The sequence below is a fragment of the Nannobrachium achirus genome (genome assembly GCF_963921795.1).
Source record: "Nannobrachium achirus genome assembly, chromosome: 12".
In the NCBI taxonomy this organism is placed as follows: domain Eukaryota; kingdom Metazoa; phylum Chordata; class Actinopteri; order Myctophiformes; family Myctophidae; genus Nannobrachium; species Nannobrachium achirus.
Genome location: NC_137832.1, coordinates 3299893 through 3310990, shown reverse-complemented (window position 1 = coordinate 3310990; position 11098 = coordinate 3299893). Strand labels below are relative to the sequence as shown.

The following is an 11098-nucleotide window of genomic DNA, read 5'->3' as shown; positions in this document are numbered from 1 at the left end:
TAAAGTATTAATGTATTACTATGATAATTATAATACACTGTAATAGATTATAATAGTGGTTATAACACAATAGAATCTATTATCATGTGTTACAACTATATCCTGGTGGTCTAAATGAAAAGTCAGTGAGTGATCAGTCATTATGAAGTGTTTGGCCCTGTTTGGCCTAGCTCAGACCTACTCTAGACTGGATACTTTTTAGTACCATGTTTAGTACCACTTTCACACCACTCTACCCAGGTCCTTGTAGTGGAAAACCTGGCACAAGTGGGCGGTGTGGTGTGGAGTGGGGTCTGTGGAAAAGGGGCTAAACATACACAGAAAGCCAGACTTAGGGGCGGTAGCACTGCTCAAAAAGGATAAAAAGTCAGATAGGCTGTTACTGCTGCACTGTAATAAAGTATAAGTCACATCTGCTAGTTTTATTGAGGTTAGGGTTAGGGTTAAGGTGAGGTTTAGGTGGTCGGACCAAAGGGAGTCGACCTAATGACATGTTACCCCACGTTGGCCCCATTTCACATAAGTTCTGCTGACAATGTTTATTATACTGTAATAACTACAAAGATGCAATTCTGGGAAATTGAAGGTTGGTTCCTACTTGTAATACATTTAACCAGTGTTTGTAGAAGTGAAGATGCTGGTTTTATATGTTACTAGTCCTGTGCCCGGGGGTGTGATGAGGGACTGAATGTAGGAGTCTCAGAAGTAATGTTGGAGAACCCAGACCGCTGCCTGTTGGGCAGAATAGTTACAATCTATGTCCAGTTGTGCAATACCCGTTGTATACCCATATGTGTTCTGTGTCCAGGCCAGGCTGTGATGTCATCTCCAAATTGGTGACACTGTTTAGTATCAGTGGTCAGCATGCAGACGGACGGTCAGACAGCGGACAGACACGTCATGACAGGATTGACGGAAATCCCCATGACCCATTAGTTCATTTTGGTTTCATCATGATGACATAATAATTGAAACCCCAATAGACCCACACAACGTCAGAAGTTACCCTAGAAACAATTAATCGTACAATAACAGTCTGGTTACCCTGTGCCCACCAGCAATGGGCTAGTGGTGTTTATGCTTTAGGCCTGTTCGTGCACTTGCATACTCGGACAACTGCATGGCTCGGATATACAGTATATGGAAAGTATGTGTAATGTGGTGATATGAGATTGGATATGAACTTGGATGTTGGACATGGTTGTGTAAGACTGCCTATGATGCATATGAGCTTATATCTTTGGTGTGGTAATAATTATGCAGATTCAGAAATGGCACATTTTCTTGGGTTTTAAAGGCATTATAATAAATAAAGTACCAGACTGTTCTATATTTGCCCATGTAATCGTTCCCCATTACACAAATCATGGACTATGCTTTGTGTTCAGAAGTGACAATTCTCAACTGATAATTTCAACAACATAAAAGTCTAAAGTGAGTCAACTGTTAAATACACACAATTTCCAATTTGAAGTGAACAGATAATGTACGGTCACACTGTCACATGTACAATGCAATGCATATAGAAAGAAGACAGATGGTGTCTGAAAATGGATCTTTGCCCCTATACAGTAGTTAACTATATAAAAACTAGGCTATATGAGAAATAGTGCATTGAGTAGATCAAAAACAGCTATAGAAACAGACATGAAAGGAAACCATTTGCATTCAATTCAATTCAATTTTATTAAAGTGTCAAATCATAACAAGTTATCGCAAGACACAGGGGGGTGGAGGGGGATGTACAGTACACGCACACACACGAGATCTGCATGTGCGGTGCGCGTGTGGAGGATGCACACGCACGCACACACACACACACACACACACACACACACACACACACACACACACACACACACACACACACACACACACACACACACACACACACACACACACACACACACACACACACACACACACACACACACACACACACACACACACACACACACACGTTGATTAGCATTAGATGGGATTTTGCCTCTCAGACCCAAAAGCAGATCTACATGCTCACAACGCCTCGCAACGCGAGGCAATGTGAGCATGTAGATCGTCTATTTTAACAATAGAAACTGCGCTATACAAAATGTAATGCCTCAACTCTTAGTGCTCGTCATGCGGTTAAAATGTGATTAACTGGCAGTTAAAATTAGATTGTTTTGGGGGTCACGGCCTGAAAAGGTTGAGAACCACTGACATAGGTGATAACAGGTAAAGGTAGACTTCTTGTAATTGATGTCCATAAGGGTCCATTTGGTTTCATTTCACACTCTCAAGAGTTAAAGAAGCTCTATAAGGATCCATTTGGTTACCAACTCTCCATCATTTAGCTGGGACCACCTGGAACTCCCTCACGGACCACTGGTTGAAAAACACTGCTCTATCCCAATCTGAACATTTCCTTAGTGAACAAACAAAACAAAAAAACAAAACATATACATCATCACTAATGTTGAGTACAACTGCTGTTCTAAATGCTGAAACTACCTGGTACAACTGCTAGTTTAAATCCTCTTTGGGATTGAAGTAGAGACGTCATGACTGGCATCACCACTGGCGATGCCAATGACATCACCAGGAACACTGTTCTCTCATTGCCTGTTAATGATGACCTTTGCCAGAGATGCTGGTCCCTGATTCAAACAAGAGAGGACACCGTCATGCATACCCAAGAGGGTGTCAGGCACATTCGCCTAAAACGTATTCGCCTAAACGCATTTGGTCCTTTCGCCTGGCACTTTCGCCGTGGATGAGAGAGTTTTCACCCACCCTTTCTAGACGATTCACGCATTTACGCACACAGCTGCAAGAATACATTTAACAAGTGCATGTCATCTCGATCTACATGCTCACATTGCAAGGTGTTGTGAGCATGTAGATCTGCTATTTTCACAATAGAACCGTGTTATACAAAATGTAATGCCTCAACTTTTAGTGCTTGTCAGGGTGGGGGGTCCCCAGTTACCGTAAATATGCACTGCACCTGCATAGGGCATAACTGAGATAACAGCCATGCAAATGCTTCACATTCTTCCGTATGAAAAGCATATAATTCCCATAGGTAGGCTACGTATCAATTAATTATTTGGACGCACCTGATTCCAATAGCTCTAATCTGTATTGATGTGATTACTATATAGAGCACATAGCCTTGAGTAATGGTCACCGTTTGACAGGAACACCTGTGACAGTCACTATAATATTTAAATGACAAAGGGATAATATGCAAACATGTACAGTCTGACAGCAGAATTGATTAGAGCTATGGAATCAGGTGCATCCAAATAATTAATTAATTGATATGTGCACTGCGCAAATAGGTCATGAGTCATGACGTCCCGATATACATCATAGCATTTGATTTGGAAGACTATCATAGGCCTACTGCTATGCTTTATGGTGAAGAAGGTTTGTAAAAAGGATATGCAGCAAAATTGTTCTGGTGAGAGGCGTGCAGATCCTCCCGCAAGCATAAACTTTCCGTGTCTGGTTTTGGTCAGTGCGCTCTCCTCTGCTCTGTGCCAAATTCTGACTGTCTGCACCTGTCTGTCTGTCTGTACCTGTCTGTCTGTCTGTCTGTCTGTCTGCCCACAGCGTGGCAGCCCGGCCAGTGCGCTGCATAGCGTGTCATAAAAGACACACAACTTAACTTTAACATTTTAAGCCAGGCAAAATGGATAAAAAAATGGACCCTTGAACATTTAGGCGAAATGGCTCTTCAACGGCGGTGAAAAGACTCTCCTCCGCGGCGAAAGTGCCAGGCAAAAGGACCAAATGTGTTGAGGCAAATACGTTTTAGGCGAATGGGCTGGTGACCCCCCCAGAGGACACACATCGCAGTACTTGTGTGCTCTCTTGCACAAATAAATATGAATGAAGGTATACAGATATGGTAGTCATGATAGTCCAAGCATGTCATTTCACCCAGCAGTCCATGGCCATTAGGAGCATACATGGCAGTATCCACATAGAACCTCACCCGTCGCTGCATACTGTTGTGCTCCGAGATGAGGTCCTATAAAGGTGCCGCAGCGATGGCCCGGACCGCCTCCACATCGAGTTGGAAAACACTCAAAACTAAATTTTATCCAAAAAATAAAGGTAGTTCAGAGCTCCCAGACTGTGGTTTCCTATCCCAGGGTACATAAAACATGAACCACGGCATAAAACAACCGATTAAATCGTTAGTTTTGTAATGTTTTCCCATTCAACCGGAACTACTGTACTGTAGTCTCGCGTAGCCAGGGAGCATTTGCAAATCGCGTTAGGCAACAGTCTGGCCAAGCGAGACCACGCCAGGGGCTTTTCTGAATTTAATGACACTAAATAAGCGTGGTGCATGTTTTATGTACCGTGGGATGGAAAACCACAGTCTGGGAGCTGGGAACTACCTTTACTTTTTGGATACAATTTTGTTACGAGTGTTTTCCAACTCAACGTGGTGGCAGTCCGGGCCAGTGCTGGGGTACCTTTATAGGACCTCATCTCGGAGCACAACAGTATGCAGCGACGGGTGAGGTTCTATATGGGGCTAACATGGCAGCTGCCAATCATGTCTTTCCATCATAAGTTGTAACCCCCCCCAACAACCATTCCGTGGGCATATCCACTCTCAGTCCAATCTCGCATTGCCGTCCAGTGTAGAAGTGCTCTCCATAGCATTACTGATCCCAGGGGCCTGAAATCCACCCGGACACAAAGCACGAGAACCTCAAGCAGCAGTCAGTTGTCCAGGTGAGTCGAAGTCACTTCATCCCACACGTCCATGTCAATGATGTTGCAGGGCAAGCGTTCCTGTAAGTACACAAGTATTACAAAAACGCACATTATACACAGTATATGTGTATGTGTAATATATACTGTATACACACACACACACACACACACACACAGAGCTGGGATCGGCCCGATCGACCCGAATCGACGTCTGAGCATTAATCATTAAAATGCGTCCGACCCGTGCCGAGGCCCGAACCTTATGTTTCCAGCGCTTTTTCGCCTCATTTCTTTTTCTTTGAGGAAGCCACTGATTTACACTCACTAGCAAACTTGTTCTAATGTGCAGCACATTCAGCGTGCCTGCATTTTACCCTTAATATGAATATTAATCGACAATGTGGCTTTTGAAAGTGTTTAAATAGTAGGCTACGTTGATAATTAAATAATACAAATAATAACGTGCGCTAAACAGGACGTCTGACACAGTGACTGCTGCAGGTTTCTGCGCCTGGAAAATAGCAGATCTACAAGCTCACAACGCGCTGCGGATGCGAGGCGTTGTGAGCTTGTAGATCAGACAGTTTTGTCACGGAACACACCGCGATGAAGTATAAAAGCCAGGATTTACTTGAGTGATGTGATGTGTGTTGAACGGACAAGGCTGGCACAGTGCACTGCGACTGCACACAACAGCGCAGAAAAATAAACATCCAATGCAAGGGACAGGAGTGGGAACACAAGCTAGGAGCTCCATTCAGCGGCACGCCATTTCCAATCAAACTACAAAAACGTGTTTACCTCAGCATGGGACTTTGTCGTCGGGCTTGTCGGGCCCCACGGGTTTTCGGTCGGGTATCCCAGCTCTAACATACACACACGCACGCGCACGCACGCATACACGCGCACACGCACACGCACACACACACACACACACACACATACACACACACACACACACACACACACACACACACACACACACACACACACACACACACACAGAGAGAGCGAGAGCGATTGACAGAGAGAGAGAGAGAGAGAGAGAGAGACAGACAGACACAGACAGAGAGGGTCCTATATTTCTTTTACCTGATTTGTCCTTTCCTTACAAGAGAAGACCTGGGAACCTTTCTTGACACCTTAAAAGATGAAATGAAAGATCATTAAGCCATGATGCTTTGTAATATCTGCACAATTCTATAAAATCTATAAATTATCCAAATCTCTGTCTGTGTTTATGCCAGTAGCCAATCAGGGGGGCTTTTATTCCCAAAGCTTCATCAGAGAGGGGCAAAGAGTGGTTTTCCATGATTGGTCAAACTTCATGTGACATCATAATGTCTTACAATGACAATGTTGGGTAATGTTGTAAGTACAGGACAAGCACAAGCACAGGATAAATGCCTAGCTGTGGACATGGCGAACGTAGGTCGCAGATTAGTATGTGAACGGTCACAGCTTGTCAGTATGTATGTATTAGTGTCTCTGTCACAGACAGAATGGGTTTGCCACTCTGACATCAGGCTCTCGCTTCACTGTGATGTCACACTAACAGAATCCCCTTTATGCCCATCTATGGAGTGTCATCAATATTAAGCCCATATCTAACAGGACTAGGCCACATCGGCCACATACGGCCAAGACAGATGGCCAAGACAGCCCATATCTGTGTGGCTGGTTCTACAGACAGGTATCTCCATGTATGGGCATAAAATCTGGAGTGAAGAAGACCTACGAAGGTAGTGTCAGGAACATCGTTGGGAGGAACAGGTGTCTCACTGCAACCAACTGGATGGGGGAAAAAAAGAAGAAAAGAAAACACTCATCAACATTTACGCTCTCCTCACTGGCCTTCCGGCATGTGCACTTAAGCCTCTGAAAATATCTAGAATGTCGCAGCATGATTGATCTTCAACCAGCCAAAATGTTCAGGTCTGCCCGCACAGAGTACAAAACACTGATGCTGGCCTACCAAGCAACCAAAGTTATGGCACCCCATACCTTCAAAGCGTGATCCAACCTTACAACCCCTCTCGCTTACTCAGATAATCAGTCAGTCAATCAATCAATCAATCAATCAATCAATCAATCAATCAATCAATCAATCAATAAATATATGAACTTTATTGTCACAACACAATTACAGGTAACAGTGAGGTGAAACTCTTGTTTATGCAGGCTCTGCCACTCTGACATCATGCTCTGGCTTCACTGTGATGTCACACTAACAGAATCCCTTTATGCCCATATATGGAGTTCCCTGATGTCATCAATATTAAGCTCATATCTAACAGGACTTCATATGGGAATGCCATATATGGAGGCCACATACCACACTAACAGAATCCATATATGGCCAAGACAGCTGTCCAAGACAGCCCATATCTGTGTGGCTGGTTCTACAGACAGGGATCTCCATGTATGGTCATAAGACCATACATGCATGGTCAAATGTCATAGACATCAAAGGACGAATAACTGAGTAAGCATGTCTGGGCTCTCACAGCATATCTCCATATACAGTACATGGATCTCCATATAGTCCAGTAAAAATAAAGCTGAGGTTGGAAAAAATTGTGTTATTTAGTTTTTCAACTGATTCTGACAGGAAATTAGGTCTACTAGCCAGGATAAAAAATCTACCATAATCTGCTCACTGGAAATACCCACAGTGGCCAAATCAAGTTGGGCTCCCATCGACTTTCTATACAGGAGGAAAATACCCTTAAAAAAAATCTGCTTTAAGTAGGATGTGAGGGGTCTAACTAGGGGTTTGTCATGATGCTGAATCCATTGCAATCACTAAACCATCATTTTCTGGGGCCATTTTTAGCCCAAGGAATGTTTTTTGTGCAAAACAAATGCTTGCAATGGATTCAGCATCATGACAAACCCCTAGTTAGACCCCTCACATCCTACTTAAAGCAGATTTTTTTCTGGGTATTTTCCTCCTGTATAGAAAGTCGATGGGAGCCCAACTTGATTTGGCCACTGTGGGTATTTGCAGTGGGCAGATTATGGTAGATTTTTTATCCTGGCTAGTAGACCTAATTTCCTGTCAGAATCAGTTGAGAAACTAAATAACACATTTTTTTCCAACCTGAGTGGATTTTTTTCCTAGAATTACTAGACTAATATATGGGTACAAGGGGAAAATAGTTTCATGACACTACAAATCATTGGTACAAGGCCAACTAAAAGGAGACCTTAGTAAGCTTTTTGGTTTAATTACACAGGAACCACTTTATGTAGCTCACATAACATTGAAAGACAGACAGAACACAGTACTTGGCATAATAGAATGCAAAGTGATGTAGCTTTCAGGTTTCTATCCATTTTCTTAATTGATGAGAATACATCAATGAAATATTATCATGAGCAAATGTTCCAGTGGCCACCAATGGACCATTACAGTTCTATAACTAAACCATATAAGCACTGTCTGATGTTCCCCATTTTCAACTGTTTTTATTTGACTTGCTTTGGCAGTGTAAAAAACGTATGTTTTCTCATGCCAATAAAGCTCCTTTGAATTGAATTGATATTCAGAAGCCCTGTAGCAAACAGCACAGGGTAGATAATTATGATAGCCCCTTTAATAATGCCCTATGCAAAGTACTGTGTTCTACTAGAAGGTCTCGCACCCCCCCCCCCCCCCCAGTTCACACCTCGACAACTGTTTAACAAAGAAACTAACTATTTGCATATCAATAGACCTGTATAGCGACATTCGCGACCCCCCAAACATTGAATCACCACTGCACCACTTCTATCTGCCTGTCTTTCAATGTTATATGAGATACATAAAGTGGTTCCTGTGCAAATAAGCCAAAACGCTTACTAGGAACTCCTTTTAGATGACCTTGTGCCAGTATGAAATTGTAGCAATCATAACATGTTAACAATAACGCCATTGACCTTGTTCTATTGTGGTGAAGATTTCACAACTAAACGTGTTTACTTTAATACATGCAGACACTCATAGATAGAAAGGCTACATACCTCAGTCATTCACATAGAGTTATGAGAAGTAGGTAATTCATGGTAATTCCTCGCGTCTGTGAAGTGAACAACATCAACAATGACCACAACCTAACGCTTAGCCTTCTGTAGTGTGAAAAACTTGCTGCCAAGTGACTATTAGCCAATCACAACGAAAACTTTCGGGAAAGACCCGCCCTTACCTGCCTCTGATTGGCCTACCAAATGTCCGTCTCAGACCCGTACTGCAGTAGCGTCAGTTCAGAAAAAGCTAAGGTATGGCAACATGACTGATTTTTTCCCTGTTTCTACGGTTTCTTGGGCTGGATATGGCAGCCTGGAACGGTTTTTCAAGTGCAGCTAAACTTGGCATGTTAGTAGCCTAAATGTGCCTTGTTAAAGTTTTTGTAAAATGTAGTAGTTATTTTACTGTAATTTAACAACATCCTAATACAGATAGACAAAGAGACATTCATGGATTTATATTTAAAGGTAACTTTTATTGTCCCCCCTGCTTGGACCCAGGGTATGGCAGCTGCATACCCCTGCCATACCCAATTGACGCCCCTGCCGTACTGGTCCGTCTCTGTCAATCATGCGGAAGTAATGTGACGTGACGTCACGGGTTGGAAACGTTAAATAAAGGTCTCGTTCTCAGAGAATACAAAACTATTAAATACAAAACTAGGATGGAAATGCTCACAAATATTTACAGGTTTTTGTGTGTGCTGGCGTGTGGTTTGGTGCATTTTAAACAAGCTGTTTAGCGCACGTTTTGGATTTCTACCCTCCAAAGCTGACGTCAGCACCAAGAAGTTGCTGATAAATTCGCTGAGTGCGCATGCGTGGGCGGGCAGAGACGGCGCGGTCTGCCGTCTTAGATCTCAATGAATGTCTATGAGTGGACCCTGGAAGGCAGTTATTGCTGTCGCTGGCGGCCAGAGAAGGCACGCACTGCCTGCACCGGCTTCTGACTAATAGTAGCTCCGTGACGTCCCCGGTATGATAATGTGTTGAAAATTACATGCATTTGGCCACGGACCCCCATCTCAAAATATGTTGTTCCAGGGACCCCCTCAGAAGCAAATATTTGCGTCACTTTTAAAAAGATATATTCAAAGATTTACAAGCTTGTCTATCTTCTATTTTTCAATAGTTAAAGAATTAAATAATGACGTCAAGGTGCCCACTCTTCCTTGGGTTTATGTCCTGAGTTTTGTCCTATCAGGGGTCCAGGGTGTCTGTCTGTCTGTCTCCTTTGCTCTGCATAGTGAAGGACCACGTCCTACAGGTGTGGCTCTTGCAGGCTTGCGATCGGTCTAGCCCCCGGGGGGGTGTGGCTTAGCAGGCAGATTAAAGGACACTAAGAGGAGGAGAACCTGGCTGTGTTAGTTTATAGTCACAAGGCATGCATGTTAACACACTTCCTAAAGTGTTCTAGTGTGTGTGTGTGTGTGTGTGTGTGTGTGTGTGCGTGCGTGTGTGCGTGTGTGCGTGCGCGTGTGCGCGCACGTGTGTGTGTGCGTGTGTGCGTGTGTGCGCGTGTGTGTGTGTTGTGAGAGATTGTGTACAAGTCTTTTCAAGTTTGCGTCCATAGCAGTTTTTTATCTCTTGTCCGTCTGAGCCCCTCCCGCCGTGGGGTTGGGGGTGGGGTCAGACCTGGGGGGAGTATCTGGGGTTCCTCGGCACCTCGGTGAAAGACTTCAGCTCGTACGGGATCCCGTTGGGGTGGGGTTCAGACTCTGGGGGAGTATCTGGGGTTCCTGGGTTGGGGTGGGGTGGGGTTCAGACCCGTTGGGGTGGAGTCAGACCCGTTGGGGTGGGGGTCAGACCCGTTGGGGTGGGATCAGACCCGTTGGGGTGGAGTCAGACCCGTTGGGGTGGGGTCAGACCCGTTGGGGTGGAGTCAGACCCGTTGGGGTGGACTCAGAATTGATCTGTTCCGCTTCTATCGGAGCCTGCATTTAAAGACGTGGTATCATCACCAGGCTGGACACACTCACAACAATCCTCCCCCTACCACTATAAGCTCTGACTCTACTCATGAGATTCAGTCTGATATTACAGAGGCTCCTGGCGCTGCCTTCAGACCCAAATCTCGCTTTGCCCCTATTGTTTCTAATCCCTCCCTCCTAGCGTTTACCAAGAAAGTTGATTTTGAGATCGAAAAACTTTTCTCTGATCACCCTGGCTCGGGTTTTACACCCAAGCCCAACCTGACACACAGTGAACGTTTGGCACTTGATGAACTATCAAAGAATGACTCTATTATTATTCGCCCGGCCGACAAAGGCGGAGCCACGGTGATCTTGTCTAAAGAGCAATATATTTCTGAGGCGGAGCGACAACTTGATTCTAAACATTATGTGAAATTGTCTACTAATCCTTTACC

General features: G+C 44.1%; 1 long non-coding RNA gene across 1 annotated transcript; it reads right to left on the bottom strand.

Moving 5' to 3' along the window:
• Positions 1-1953: 1953 nt before the first annotated feature.
• LOC308295352 lies at positions 1954-8828 on the bottom strand. The gene is made up of 4 exons (XR_013962577.1): positions 8728-8828; positions 6461-6513; positions 5815-5864; positions 1954-4800 (listed from the first exon to the last, which is right to left on the bottom strand). It is a non-coding gene; the product is annotated as an uncharacterized lncRNA (long non-coding RNA).
• Between the last annotated feature and the right edge of the window lie 2270 nt (positions 8829-11098).